Here is a 17,279-nt window from a genome sequence, read left to right on the forward strand (position 1 = left end):
AAGTCATCTTAACAATAGGAGAAAATATCTCATCAAGATCAATGCCCTTATTCTGTGCAAATCCTTTTACAACTAACCTGGCTTTAAATCATTATTTACCTCCTCCCTCTTCTTTCAACCTGTAAACCCACTTATTTTGTAAATCTATTTTACCTACAGGCAATTTGCATAAATCCCAAGTCTTATTTTTTAGCAAAGAGTCCATTTCTCCTTTCATTGCAAACTCCCACTAAATCTTAGTATCCACCTGCATAGCTTCATCATAACATTCAAGTTCACCAGCATCAGTAAGTAAAATTGAATACAAAGAGGGAAAGAATCTTTCTGGAGGTCTAATTTTCCTTGTTGACCATCTAACATTCACTAGTGTGTGTGGTATTTGTTGTTGCAGTTGTTGCACATCATAAGGAATGGATAGAACATTAGCTTTTGGAGTATCATCCAGCACTACATAATCATCTTCTTTCTTCTCATGTTGCTGCAACAGATCTTTGCACAACACTTTCTCATTGAATATGACATCCCTGCTTCTTAAAATTTTATGATTTTCAAAATTCCAAAGCCTATAACCAAATTCATTAATACCATATCCAATAAATACACATTTCTTTGACTTAGCTTCCATCTTGGTTCTATTTTTAGAATCTATGTGAGTAAATGCTTCATAGCTGAAGGTTTTGAGAAAAGAATAACTCGCCTTTTTACCAGTCCATGCTTCCTCTGGAATACCATAGCCCAAAGGAGTAGAGGGACCTCTATTAATCAAACATACAACAGTATTGACAACCTCCACCCACATTTGTAAGGGAAACCCAGCATGCAACCTCATGCTACTTGCGCACTCCATTATAGTCCTGTTCATGTGTTCAGCCACTCCATTTTCCTATGGAATCCTTGGAACAATTTTCTGTCTACGAATACCATTAGTGGAGCAATAATCTTCAAATTCATGACTACATTACTCACCACTATCAGATCTAAGACATTTTAACTTTTTACCAGTCTATTTTCAACCAAGCATTTCCATTTCTTAAAAGTTTGAAATACATTAGATTTCTATCTAAGGAAATAGACCCATACTTTTCTAGTTGCGTCATCAATAAATCTAACATAATAATGAGAGCCACCAAGGGAAGATACCTAAGTCGGTCCCCATACATCAGTATGTACAAGCTCTAATTTCTCCTTTTTGTTTTCCTTCCCAGTCTTCACAAAACTCACTCTCTTTTGTTTTCCATAAACACAACTTTCACAGAAATCCATATTAACACATTTTAGACCTGGTAAAAATTTCTTTAAATGAAGTACTTTCATACCTTTCTCACTCATGTGCCCAAGTCTGTTGTTCCACAGCGCTGCATCAGAATTTACAGCAGCTATTTGTTCTCCCTACTCAAGTGCAGCAATTGTTCCTAAACATTCATTTTTCTCTGAAACAATTAAAGTAGAAGGAACAATATGACTTGTACAAAGATATAAGGTGCCTACTTTTAGACCTTTTGCTACTACAAGGGAACCTTTTGAAACCTTCCAATTTTTATCATTAAAAGTAACTACACAACCCTCATCACCGAGTTGCCCTACTGAAATTAAATTCCTACTCAGCCTTGGAACATGTCTTAGCTCATGTAGTAGCCAATGATTTCCATTATGCAACTTAACCTTAATTTTTCCCTTTCCAACAATCTGACAGGGTTCATTATCTCTCAAACAAACAAGCCCAAAATCCCCTTGGACATAATCAATGAAATAACCTCTATGAGGTGTAGCATAAAATGAAGCACCAGAATCTAAAACCCATGAATCATCAACACTTTCTAAAGACAAAAGCAAAGCATCCTCTTCAGATTTGTTACTTACCACATTTCCCTCCGTGTCTCCATCTGGTTTATCTCCTTCATTTTTCTTTTGATTCCAACAATCTTTTTTTTTATGACCTGGTTTCCCATAGTACCAGCAGTCGTTCGGTCATCTCGATTGAGACCTCCTCCCTTTTGACTTTCCTCTTGATTTTCTACAATTTCTAGAATTTCTTCCTCTCTTAGTCATTCTGCCCTTGCTTTGTGCATTCAAAGCACTTCCTGATGTAGATCCACCTGAGGATTTCCTACGAGTTTCCTCACTCAAAACAACACTAATCACATCTTCACATTTTAGGGTACTAGATCCAAGAATAGAATTACTCATAGCCATTACCAAGCCATTCCAGCTTTCAAGAAAAGAACACAAAATCAAGAGAGCTCTAATTTCTTCATCAAAATTGATACCCACAGAAGATAACTGACTAGTAATAGTATTAAACTCATTTAAATGATCTGCAACAGATCCACCTTCTGCCATTTTCATATTAAATAAACGCTTCATGAGAAATACCTTGTTTGAAGCGGAGGGCTTTTCATAAAGTGTCACTAGGGTTTTCATCAACTCTTTTGTTGTCTTCACTTTTGTAATATTAAATGCCACTAATGGTGCCAGGTATAATCCAATTCTTCCAAGTGCCTTTCTGTCCAAAAGATCTCATTCATCATTTGACATAGATCCTTGATTCTTGGCTTTGCCTTCCAACAGCTTCCATAAATCAATCTGATAAAGATAGTCTTCCATTTGCATCTTCCATAACTGGAAGTTCTACCCATTAAACTTGTCAACCCTCAACTTGCCCTCGTCTGCCATCACTCCCACTCAATCGTGAGATTTTTCTATAGAGGATAATTGAAAAACAACCTTGCTCTGATACCACTTGTTAGGATTAAACCATGGATAGAAATAGCAATTACATGCAAATATAACCAATAATAGAAAATAATAGATCACACATAAAAGAACACAAGACACCAAGATTTAACATGGTTCACCCAATCCCTAGACTACATCCACCAAACAGCAAGTCTGATATTATTACAATCTAGTGATTACAACCTGATTACAATCTGTAATCCCTTACCGCTCAATACCGCCACAAGAACCAATTTCGCATCACAACTATGAAACAGTCCCTAACCCTAAGCTCTTTTATACAAGTATTTTTACTACTTTAAGGTTATAATTAATAATTACATTTCGGCCCAAAATTCTGATAAAATAGGGCCCCAAATTTTTTTCATGGTGATGCCCCGAGCCCCAAAGAATTTATGAAGTATGTACAGTACTTTCCTAAACAATCACCACAATCTAACAGCCTCATCGATTCTAGATTCAAATCAACCACCATATCGATAGAGAGGATTAGGTTTGTAGACTTTGTACCATGGCAGAGGTAGAATTTGAGACCCATTTCCTTTTCAGATGCCCCATATATTACGAGATTAGAAAGAGATTTTATAGTTTTTTTAGAGAGTGCAAATCCCTCTTGGACTTCTTTAGGTACACAGATTAGCGTTGCCTTGCACTCTATCTTCGTGAATCCATATAGCTTCGCGACCACACTTTGCAGCTATCTTCCCCCACAGGTCAGACCCAAGTATAACTTATCATGACCTTCTTGCTCTTATTTTTAGCTTAGGATATGAAGCAACCGTATAGTTTCCCAAACACTGGCCACTCTAGATCAGTGAAACCCCACAGTGTTCCTCTTCGCCAGCGACACTCCTCTCGCAACACTCGACAACAAAACAAAGCCCCTGGTCACCCTCATCCATCTCATTCATTGTTGTCCTTATTCCCTTTGAGGAAGGATTCCTAAACCCTAATCCTGTTCAGGGTGACTCTTGCTCTCTTTTTCATCTTCTATTTTAGGTTTGTGCTTGTTCTTTTGTTGGAAACGTTTGGTGTTTTGTTTGGTGTTCCATTTGGTGTTCCATTTGGTGCTATCTTCTTGGTTGTAAGCTCTTCATCCCATAGACCCGTGTTGTGGTCTCTTGTTGGACATTAATATTATCTTATCTTATCTTTGTCTCCAATCCAAGAAAATGGTAAAATATCCAACAAGGGTGTTTGAGAACTCCAAGCCAATAGAATTAATAAGTAAATAAAAAATGAGCTTTTCTCATAGTTAAAAGGGTTCTCTTTTAAAATTAATAAAATATTACAAAACTGCTTGAGACTATGAACAAAAATTTCAAAAATCCAAATAGATCATATCATTTAATTCCAATTAAATCAAATACTACAACATATTTGACTATAAACAATAATAATTTGTCAAGATTTATGCTTTATTATACTTATTGTTTCAATTAAAATACTTAACCATGACAACTACAAACATTGACAATGCACAAATACACATTAATGATCTTCCACAATATGCAAGGGGGTAACCAAATATTAACATGCAGTTACCATGGGTGATTATAAATGTAATATAGTGATTATTGGCCAAATTAGGAATGAAATTAGGCTAGTTGGTGTAGATGACCATATGACTAACTCTTATACTATCATTGGCAATATAAGCGCACTCAAACTTATAAAGCTAGGTGATGTTGATGTATGGTGCTTACTATCACAAAAGCATTCACATGCCAAGTATACCTACTCATATTAATAAAATAGTTAGAAGTGTGTGTAAAATAAATAGCATAACATAAATCACTAAAAAAAGAATTTCATCATCATAATCATTCTTCAATATTCAAATGTTTTTAGATTAAGGTAAAAATAGGTTTTGAAGGGGCCCTGAAACCCTTTACATAAAAGAAAAAGATAAACCATGAAGCACTACCAAGTTTTACTAGGACCTGAAACCAATTAAAAAACCAAAACCAAGTTTTACAGGGACCTGAAACCAAAAGATAAGACTAGAAAAAGCAACCAGATTTTACAAGGACTTGGAACCTAGAGACTAAACAAACTGGCAAGCAAAAGCCAGCAACCAGCACACCAGTACCACAACTAGCACACTTGCTCAATAGCTAGCACCTCACCGAAAAAGCTAGTGAGAACAAGGGAACTTATGATTTTCCTTTTAATTTAGTGCCTTCCTTGCGCGACTAGAGGTTCATCTCTAAAGGGGGAGTAGAAGGCTTAGTTTTCTTTCTTTTTACCACAATCTAACCATCCTCCACCTTCACAGCCTTAGCAACCCAAACCCCAGAAGAAATGGAACGATGGAACCCAAGGGAAGCAGAAGCCACAACAATCTCCCTAGGAGAGCCAGAAATTGACTGGCCCCTAGGAAGAGCATCTGATACAAGGGTAGGAGCCATAGTGGGAATAGGGTCCAAACTTGAAGTCCAAACATCTTCCTCTACCACAGGCACCAAATGATAACCAGAAGCATCATCAGGGGTAGAATCACCCACAGGTTCCAGGGGTGCAACCGAAGATTTATGCACCGTATAGTGCTCAGAAGAGGCCCCTGACCACCAAGAAGGTGGTCGCCTTGATTTGGACTTCCTAGCACCACAATGATCAACAATATGACCTGTCATGTGACATATTCTACAACGAAAAGGGATACCTTCAAAATCCAACATTTGAGTCCAGGAACCCCTCGCAGAATCCATGCAAATCTCCTCGGGAAAGCCCTTAGAAACATCCAACTCCATAAGAATTCATGCACACATCGAATGGAAAATATTCGAAGTGTCAGAATCCACATATAAAAAATCACCAATAGCATTCCCAATAGTTTGAAAAATAGAATCTTTCCATAGATGCATCAAGAGATTCAGAAGCCGGACCTAGATAGGGAACCTGTTAAAAGATTCAGTAAGTGGATCAAAACCCATATGCCACGGTTTAATCATAAGTGGATATCTACCCTACCATGAAAAACCGTTATCACACATAATAGTCTTCCTATCTTTAACACTTTCAAACTTAGCTATAAAGAATCCTTTTGCATTCGGAAAGATGTGGACATTATTGTCTATAATTGGTCCCCAATGCTTGGAGATCTAGGCGTGAAGATCAACAAGAGAGGGCTAAAAACTCTGAAAGCGAAAAATAGTAGCAAAAGAGGAGAGTTCTTCTGCCGTATGGAAGATATCTTCAACTGTTTCTGGGTCTAAAGAAACCCAAATAGGATTTGAGACACTTACAAGGGAAACATCATGACGAGAAGGCCCAAAAGAACTGGCATGAGGGATAGCACCATGCAATGTCTACAAAAGTTCTTCCCCTAGAACCAGGAGACCCTGCAGAACCAGGACGAGCACCCAGTGAAGAGGGAGCAAAAGGAGAAGAATGGGCGCCAAAAGTGGGTGAGCAAACCCTAGCCCCGTCGAAAATGGATGCTGCAAATGAGGAGTCGAGAGTAGTAATGGGCGAAGCTCTCCCACCACCACTAGCAAACTTACATGCAACCCCATCAGCCACAAGACGAGAGGCAGGAATAGCATATTCAAATGCAAGAGCAACAGGAGCAGAAGGAGCAGGAGACATCGGAGGGACATGAGAACTATTTAATATTCAAATGTTATGACAGTGCCCCTTTTCACATATAATTATCATCTAAATATTGCAATAGTAATTCCATATGTTTAAATTTTAGTAAATTTTTCATTGATATAAGTTGTAATAGCACTTATATATTTTTTTGTGTTTCAAGTTACCTTGTCAATGCATACGTATATGATATTAAGAGGCATGTCTCCTTAGAGCCATGTTTCTCTAACTCTTATTAGTTGTCAATAACATTTTCTTAGTATCATGATTAAGAATGTGATTATAATTTTTATATATGTATATGCATGTGTGTGTGTGTGTGTGTGTGTGTGTGTGTGTGTGTGTGTGTGTGTGTATTTACAGACATATGCGTGCATGTCTACATACATACATATAGATAAACAATAATACTAATGCTCTATGGTAATAATCGTGAATGGTAGATATCAAATGTTTCAAGATTCATATATCATTCAATCATATGATCTCATCAATTGGAATCATATGATCAACACTAGTGAGGATAAATACATTATTAGATATTACCTCAATGTAGTATCAAGTTGGCATGATTAAGGATATATCTAATCAGAAGATACCCACCAAAAAAATATCATCTCATGATATTAGGAGTAATTGCACCTCATAATATTAAGTCGTGTGATATTCACCAAATACTCAAAATGTCCATAAGGTATGTGCAGACGTATCCTCAAGAATACTTACCATAGGAATATTATATTCATGGTTTGTTTAAGGAGATTAATATACCATACAAGACATAATCTATCATGATCTACTTAGACATCATAGCATATTCATCATAATAGAAAATTAAGTTATTGTAAGATCATCACCTCCCAATAACTTTAACAAATACAAGTGATAATCATTTGGAAGTCGTCACTTCCTCATGATGTACATAGGGGGGTAGATCCATACACACATGACATCAAAAGTTTACATGAAGTCGCCACAGATTCTCTCATATGGTGTTGTGATGACATCTACCATGAACCATATCAAAGAATAAGGATGTTCACCTCAAATTTCTCTCATAGAGAAGAGTGTATTACAAGGGATTGCACTTTGAACTTCTCCTTCACGAAGAAACACTAACCTTTCAACCTCCTCATCCAAGATTACTTCTAATAAAATGTCAAACATCTCCCTCTAAATCTGATATCAACTTTTCTGACCTCCTTGTACAAGGTTGTCTGTTATGAATTTTTAGACTCCCTCTAAATGTTAGAACTGGTCTAGATATGTTCTACCAACTCAGCCATATGGCAGCAGGTTGTTTCTTCATTCTTCAACATGGAACTTCACCATATGAGTCGCGGTCCTCTTGACTGATTACAACAGCTCGTATTATTGATATTTGGAATGTCGTATCTTCTACTTTCTTTAACTATACTTGCTGCATCATTTTTGTTGTCCTTCAGCCACAAAAACAAAATAATATGTACAAATTTAAGTCACCAACTGTAAGGAATCACTAAGTTCCTAGCTTGAGAGCACTATCTCTTTTTCCTGAGCACCAACTTCTTAATCTGAGTGTCAACTCAACATGCCAGAGGCACCAACCATGATAGTGCCACAATTCCCTCTTGCAAACTCACATAGGTCTTTCAATCCAGAAACACTGCACTTTTTATCTCTGATGGTTGATCTTAATACATTTGCAATCAAACTTCACAATAAAAAACAATCAACTTTCACTTTTTCTTTTCATATACATTCATACAATATCACTAAAAATTTCCAAAATTTATCACTGCTATCTTATATGCAACCTAATCCCAACTGGGTCCTCTCACTCAAATTTATTTCGTTTGCAGAGATGCACTTGTTACATAAGAACTAGAAGATGTCTCGAAACTAACACTGGCTGTGATGTATCACTCGTTCAATACTCCAAAAGCCCTCATCGGTTCTAACAAAACCTTCCAACTGAGAATAAATCGATAAAACTTTCGGATGTAGCCTTCGCAAGATGAAAGCAATGAGGAATATCTCCATTTGCTAGAACTTGATATGAACAAGAGCTCCAGGGAGCTGGAGCCCCTGCCTTGTGCAAGGTATGTAAGCATGTCGATTTATATTTGTTGAGATAATTGAATTTTAGAAATCTGATTTAATAGTTGCTTTCAATTTTTAATTTCTTATACATGTTATTTAAATGATTTACTAAAAGTCGTAAAGATTGGTTTTTTTAATAATTTTATCATTTGTAATATCTTTAAGTAGAAATAATTTAAAATTTTTTTTAAAAAAATTATCTATGTGACTAGAAATAATCTAGAGTTCAAAAAACTCCCTCAAATTTTAAATAGTTTATCTCCGTGTTTTAATTTTACATTCACAAATGTTAAAAATATTCAAAAATCAAAATACATTTAGTAATTAAAAATGTGTTTAAATGATGGAAATTTTTAATTAATATCATAATATTTAAGAAATTAGTTCAAAAATATGTCTAACTAGTGGAAACAATCATATATTATGTCAAATTTTAAAATTAGAAATGAAAATCTAGCTAGAAAAAATAACATCACATTCTCCCACATGTTAATCTTTAAGTTAAAAAGAGGAATTATTGTCACATTTCAGTGGAATTTTTCTAGAGTAGTATTTGTTAGGTGCTAGATAATATAGTTGTTAGTAATAATAATTGAAATTGATGGCTTGGACATGGAGTGGAAGAATAAAGATTCAAATGTGACTGATAAAAAAAATATTGAAACATATTCCTTACATAAGTTTTTTAATTTGCCACCTAATATTTCAATAGTAGTACATATAGGTAGGTTGGTTGGATGGAGGAGGAAACATAAGTGTAAATCTGTGATCTACCTACCATTTAGATTGTAGATTTTGTAAATAATTACTTTCGATTAAAAAAATCATGGCATTGAATTCCTTTTGATTCCCAAGTGTGTGAAGTGTCTTTATAATTTGTTTGCAAGTGGAAGCAAATGTGCTAAAGTTTGGATTTCAAGTGAAATACTATACCCTGTTCTATAATATGTGAGAGCAAAAGTCTATTTAAGAGTACAGTTATGAAGAGGATATGAGTAAATATGTCGAAGTCGAAAAATTAGGGGAAACGAGCTAATTGTCACCCATGTATGCAATGCCACCATGTTAACAATTACCTTTCCCTCCAATTACTACCAAGTAAAACCCCAGTACCTGCACACAAACATGCCAAAACAAATCACCATGAACACCAATAGTTGTTTGCTTTTGTTTAATTTTTAGTTTTCTTGGTTGCTGATTGGTGAGTCTTAGTAACAGGTTTGTAGTGAACATTTTTAAAAGGGCGCTTTTAGGCCACCTCACACTATACAAGTTCTACAGAGAGAGTTGTGTAAATGAGGGAAAGTTGAAAAGGTAGCTTTAAGCTCTTCACTCACAAAGGTTCATCAAAAAATCGACAAATGTTGACATATAGATTAGGAACAGTAGGTACACAAAGTTAGCCTCAACGATTACTAGGTCATTGCCCCTAGTTAAGATTAAAGTTTAGAACAGTAAATATTTTTAGTGAAAATATAAATCAATAATGGCAAAAGTTTGAGGTACTTTTTTTAATTATTTTTTCTAAATTTGATATTAAATAAGTTATTTCAAAATTGAGACAAAAATTATTATCATGATTAATACTAAATAAATTATCTCAAGATTGAAATTAGAAATTAGGATTACAAATAATGATATCTATGTAAAATATAATTTATTTCTATAAAAAATAAAAATAAATATTTTCACTAAAACTTATTTAAGAGTGTTTGTCAAACTTTTGTGATTCCTAGAATTAGATAATTTGTCATATACAAACCTTGTTTAAACCTTGTTCGGTCTTCTTGTGTTGCCAGTTGTTCTTTGTGGGTGTGAATTATGGGCCAGCAGCACTACTATAGCACAATGGAAACAAATCGAAGGAATCCAAAAGCGCTTGATTACAAGCAAGTTTAAAATTAAAAGCACTGTTCCATATGACATCATGCTAAGTGAAATGGGGGCTGTGCCTATCGAGGCACTTGCTATGGTTCGCCTTTTAAGCTATCTAAAAAGAATCGAAAAAATGGAAGAGGATAGATGGCCGAAAGTTGTCTTTAGGGACACACTATGTAAGAGAAAAAGGACATGGATGCAACAAAACATCAAGTGGATGAGTAAATGGAATATTCATTTCAATATGTGCCCCACAAATAATAAAGAAATAAAGGTCTTTGTTATGGAGAAATTCTACAAGAGAAATTGGGGAAGCGAGATTGGGAGGAAGAAACTATATTATATAAATGAGTTCAACCCCACTTGTGATCAACTCGAAAAAGCGTACATAGGAGCCAACATTTCTTGGAGAGCTAAAATTCTTATTGCTCAGCTGAGAACCAACTCTCACCAACTTCATTGTGAGACCGGGCGTTGGAAGAGGCCAAAGGAGGCTTGGGAAGAGAGAATTTGCAGATTTTGCAATTCTGGGAAAGTGGAAACTGAACAGCACTTTATTCTAGAATGTGAGGCCTACAAGGATAGCAGGGTTAAGTTTGCGGATACTATATGTGACAGTTCTTGGCATAACCTGTTCAATGAAGAGTACATTGAGCAATTGGGGCGGCTCATCATTAGTCTACACAAGAGGCGAACAGCGCTACTTAAGTCTGCTTGAGTTGTCTTAGTGTCCCATAGGCTATTTTTAGCCTCGTGGACATTAAAATTTTATCTATCTTATCTATCTACAAATGTATAGTTGAGGATAATTGAAAACTTGTCAGTGAACATCACTTTTCAACACCTTCACACGCAGGTATGTCACTTTGCAAAGCTATCGCATCAGCATCAAGTGCATGCGTTGGCATTGCCATAAAAAGCGAGACAACGCCATTATTATCTTTCGTAAATTGCATCTGAAAAGGTGCGGAAATATACTTTTTTGTGGATTACAATGAGAAGATTAGAACTTTCTTCAATGCTTGTTGTGCACAGGGTTGAAACTATTTCGTCTCTGCATTTAAAATTCAAATCATAAAAGATTAACTATGTCTTGTCTCTTGTATCAAATTCATCATCAACCTAACAAATCTCCAATTTTTTCACTATATATAATGGTTACCTATTGTCCTTGTATAGCGATATTTGATTTTCTTGGTAAAGATTTGACACCATTTTGAGCAAATTCAATACCTTGCTTGTACAATGGATCTCATCGGTGGTCAAATAAGATTTTTTCCAAGAAAGGGTAAATGATTTATCTTGATTACAAATGAATCTCGTGCTCTGTTATTGGTGAATCTGAACCATGATAATATTGTGCTGCAACTCAGGTGTGTTGGGCACAATTGAAACAATTGCTTGTTAGGTTTATTACATTAATTAGGTTAGTTTTTGTGTTTAGGTTAGATAAATGAAATTAGTTCAATATATAGTTGCTGGGAAGTTATTCCCGTAAGCAGTTGTTGTAAGGAAAAATAAAACTATATAAACATGCCCAGACATCAATGTAATGATACAGTATTATTTAGTATTATTCATATCAATATTCATATCATTCCAGCAATTCCAATATATTATTCAATTTCATTTCAATGTCATTGTCAGTTTTAGTTTTGTATGTTTCTGAAATGTATCAATGAAAATCTAAATCAATAGTTTCAGCATTTTATATTTTTGATCTTTCATTTTATATTTTTAGTTTCACATGCTTTGGCCCTGTTACAGTGGTATCAGAGCAGGTTAATCAATGGGGAGAAGAGGACATTTAATAGATTTTGGATGAACAAGCCTTATTTTTTGTGAAGAAAATAGGAGGCTGAAGGAAATGGAGGTTGGGGGATTTTTATCATCTCAAGCTAGCTTCTCACTTAGAGATGATTACTGCATGAGAAGCCACTATTTGTGTCCCTGTAAAGTTGGTGCTTGGCCAATTCCTCCTTGAAGATAAGAGAGGAATTGATAGATTTATGTCCCTGAAGAAAAGAGGGGGCTTGGCTACATGATTGTCCTTCTATTGAGTGAGGGGGGGCAGGATTTCAAGAATGGCGTTTGAGACACTCGGAGGAGATGTCGACTTTCGGAGGAAAGACGTCCATATGTTAGTGGTGATTGTTTCTACGGCACTTGAGGACGCATTAGACACACTCGAAGGAGATGTGGACTTTTGGAGGAAAGGTGTCTCATGTGCAGCACAAAGCAGGCATCAGACACACTCCATGGAGATGTGAAATTGTGGAGGAACTATGTCTCATTGTGTAAGGGAGGTGGAAACAATGTTATTGTGAGGTCAACTTTAGGATTTATAATCTGAAGTTGGGATATTGAGACAGGAGGGCAACTTCAGGGTTAAGATTTGCAATCTGAAGTTGTAGACTACTTTCAAAGATGGAGCTCCATCAAAGTTTGTAATATTGGTGAAGGCTTTTCAATTTTACTGGATTAATGTAATAAGGGGGGAATGTTAGGTTTATTACATTAATTAGGTTAGGAATGTTTGACTTATTACATTAATTAGGTTAACGAGAATGATTGTTGAATTAATGTAATAAGGGGGGAATGTTAGGTTTATTACATTAATTAGGTTAATTTTTGTGTTTAGCTTAGATAAATGAAATTAGTTCAATATATAGTTGTTGGAAAGTTATTCCCGTACGTAGTTGTTGTAAGGGAAAATAAAACTATATAAACATGCCCAGACATCAATGTAATGATACAGTATTATTTAGTATTATTCATATCAATATTCATATCATTCCAGCAATTCCAATATATTATTCAATATCATTTCAATGTCATTGTCAATTTTAGTTTTGTATGTTTCTGAAATGTATCAATGAAAATCTAAATCAATAGTTTCAGCATTTTATATTTTTGATCTTTCATTTTATATTTTTAGTTTCACATGCTTTGGGCCTGTTACATTGCTATCCCCAAATTCATAATTTGCACAAGGGAAAAGTTGGGAGCGGTGGAAGCAGAGGAACCACCGATGTGAGAAGCAGGGACAGATGGAAATGAGGTTCATCAGGAGGGTTTGAGAAAGCATAGGTTTAGGTCCCAACAACCATGTCAATGTAGAGATTCACAAGATTAGGGTTCTTGTGAACCGTCTGGAGATCATTATCAACTCAATTCTGAGGAGTGTGGAGTTAAGGTTGAAGGACGAGGATGTTGTACAGGTTGTCATGGATGAAGAGTTTAAAGTGGACACACCAATGAGGGTTTACATCAGGCAAAGAGAAAAGCTACTAGTGCTCGAGGACATCCACAGTGGGGTTTTTGCATATAGTCAACCGCTACACCAACATATTACACCGCAGGAGAGGTCAAAGTCGTCTGTTTCTCTGTGGCTGAAAAGAGCCCATCTTAGGAAAGAAAAAACAAAGGATTTTTCAAAAAATTATGAGGACCGACTAAAGAGAGGCTCCCAATGTGTTGGGGCTTATGGTTTGATACTGTAGCTCCGTCAGTTCAAACCTTAATGGCGTGATTTATACTCATTTGCTACTATAAAAAACTTCTTCTTAAAGGCGACAAGGGGATACAATGTTCGTAGGGTGTTATTGATGGTGTTCTTACCCAAATTTTGTGTGGTCTCAAGCGGTACACATGGCTTGATAGTTTCAAATGGAGATTAGTAGGGCAAACAGGTTTATTGATCTTAGATCAATGTTGTCTTCAATGGTTTCTATTTTTCTACCATTTTCTAATCTTCTAATTGTTCATATCCGATATTTGTGGAAGACATTGCAGAAACTTCCACAACAATACGGAACAGTGGAAGATTGTAGAAAATTTGAGAAGTTTAGATTTTAAAGAAAATTCTGGTGATCATATTTTTTCTAATTTTTTGTATCAAAAATGAAATTTAACACCTGGCAAAATTACAATTGACCAATCACTAATTAGAAATTATTGTTTGAAAAATAGTTTAAAAATAAATTGATTCTTAAACTTTAGAAACTTACTAAGAACTATTGTAAAAATTAATTGTAAACACCAATGAAAACATTAGTTCCCTGCCTATAAATAAACAGGGACTAACAATTCTATCCAATCAGGATAGATCAAGGTAAGATAGACACCATTGTTATTCAATCATTGTATATATTATTCCATCATCTACTAGTTTGTAGGAAATGGCAAATCTCCTTCAAGTCTTTGCTCTGATAACATGTTAAGTTTTAGTAGATTTGTCATTATTGTAACTTGTAATATCACTCTTTTTTTTGTCTCAAGTTACCTTCTAAATGATTTATGTATAACTCTTGTTAGTTATCAATAGCATTTGCTTATTATCATGATTAAGAATGTGGTTATATATATATATATATATATAACCATAAAAGATAGATATCAAATATTTGAAGATTGATGGATCATTCAAACATTTGATTTCATTGATTGGAATCGTTTGTTCAATGCTACAATCATTAACACCATCTAACTAAAATACATCAAATAGCATTAACAACAATAATGAGCAAATAACAGATTCCTTGAATCAAAACAATAACAACACATGAGCAATAATACATCTCGTCAAATCACTAGTACAAAATTACTACACATAATAAAACCACCACCAACTCAATATGGCCAAAATATCATCTATACATGTGAATGTATCTAGACAATATATAACATCATGCCATGTCATTGTACAATCATCATGCATATATTATCATCACTAAATTCAAAAGTAAATCCTTCTATCCACTTCAACAATGATTTTGTACGAATAGAAGAATATAATAGTAGCTAGATGCATCACAAGAATGCCAAAACAAAAAAATAACATATGAATAGTCACATGAAAATCCATATATAGAATCTATACAGACTGAAAGAATAAGCAACAACATAATGCAAACACATAAGGCACTCTCTTCAATCCCCTTTTCTCTCTCCTTCTCACATGATTAAATTCATAAAAACTACATGACAATCAAAAGTCAATGCACCTCTCATTCCTCCATTCATTTAACCTCTCAATCCAATTCATTTTCCTCTCTACCTCTTAGTCTCAATCATTTATCCCCTTAATGCAGCCCTCGACTTTCATAAAAATTCTAGAAAGAGGTTATGCTTGTTATCATTGATTCACTTCTATCATATTGTTATCTTGTTTGCACCACTATTCAATGATACTTCACTCTTTCATGCCACCTTGTTCTAATGCTTGATGCTAAGTGCAATACTATTATCTACGAGGTTTTAAAATATTGGAGGACACTGGAGTAAAGCTTATCAAGTATGTGAAAGGTATTTTTGGTATATTATTTGCATATGCTTAATTTTGACCTCTATTGGTTGTAGTGATATTTTTTTTTTGGAGATTCTAGGTGTGTCGTTGGGCATTTGAGGATCTTACAATAGAGTTACATTTCAATATAAATGTCTATGATTATAAGAATTTAAAAAGTAATGCGTGTTACAAGGGTTTTCTAACGTAGTGAGTAGAACTCTAATATATAGACAATCAGTCCTCTTGATCACAAATTAAGCAATAAGGAGGTGGTTATGTGAGATAAGCACACATGTTACAACTTCAAAATTTGTAACTTGCATGCCAAATAATTAGTAATAGTTAATTGTTTGTTTGTTTCTCAATTTGCATATGGTAAGTAAAAAACCATCTATTTGGATAGTTCATTTTCTTTTATAGTTGGCTTTGTTATAAGCTTACAAACTACCATAGAAATAAAACCCATATCAACTCAAGGCTCAAGTACCATAAAGTATAGAGATTAAGAATACAACCCATATCAATTCAAGGCTCAACAATAAAATATAGAGATTAAGGATGCAACCCATATCAACTCAAGGCTTGAGCTGAGTTTGAGTTGAGTAACATCACCCAAAAACAAATTTCCTATTTTTCTTGTGTTTTCTCTATAATTTGTAGGTATAGAAGCTCTAACTAAAATTTGAGTTTACAGATTTAGAAATATATGACATCAAGTCTAATTAAGATTTTTATAGTTCCACTGTCTTTATATAAGTTGACACAAATATTGAAAGTTAAAATATATGACATCAAGTATAATTAAGATTTTTATAGTTCCACTGCCTTCATATAAGTTGACACAGATATTGAGATTAAAAAAAATCGCCTAAAGAACATGCAGCGTCACAAATCTCGACTCACCTAAATTAGGAGCTAAATTATTTGTTTGACAAATTAGAGTTGGTGCTTATTTTCATGGGAAATTATATTATGGTATTAGCCAACTTGAAAAGACCTAATCAACCTCAAAACTATGAAGATAGAGATATATAAGATTGGATGTTGTCCCTCTAGATTAAGAGTGAAGCTATTTAGGAGAAATGTAAAGTGAAGTGGCAACCCAAGGAATAGCAATCACTTAAATCTTCAATCTAAGAAAACTAGGGAATGGAATGGGTTCGTATGGGAACATACTGTTGATCATAGGATATGTAAATATAGTACGGTTTTAATCCTCAGATATGAGAATATTGTAAGGAAAATTGTTCTATTGCCCTGATGCGAGTAGATTGATTTGTTAGAACTGCAAACTTGAATATCTCATTATTGGACCTTCCATCTCCAACTACTATATCATATAACATAATACCAAACCAAAGGCAGTTCCTATGAATAGTTACTATAGTACTTGCATCCTAACTCTAGCTTTCACACATTATAGGACCTCAATATATTATCTCATATTGTGATTTACAGTCATCCCAAAAAATCTAATATTGAAATAAAAACCACCCCTAAAGAACTGCAATGATTAGAGCTCGAATCATCTGACAAGCATTGCCAATTGTAAGACATTACCCGTTTAAACTTTCCCTGATTCTACCAGATCCAACATACCCTGACTGCATAAAAACTATGCGATGCACAAATTATTTTAAGACATGATTGAAATAATTACTTGAGCGAGAAAGAAACATGTGCTCGTTAGGTCATTGAG

This window comes from Cupressus sempervirens, chromosome 1 (genome assembly GCF_028749045.1).
Source record: "Cupressus sempervirens isolate cs-2001-9-10 chromosome 1, ASM2874904v1, whole genome shotgun sequence".
Lineage (NCBI taxonomy): Eukaryota > Viridiplantae > Streptophyta > Pinopsida > Cupressales > Cupressaceae > Cupressus > Cupressus sempervirens.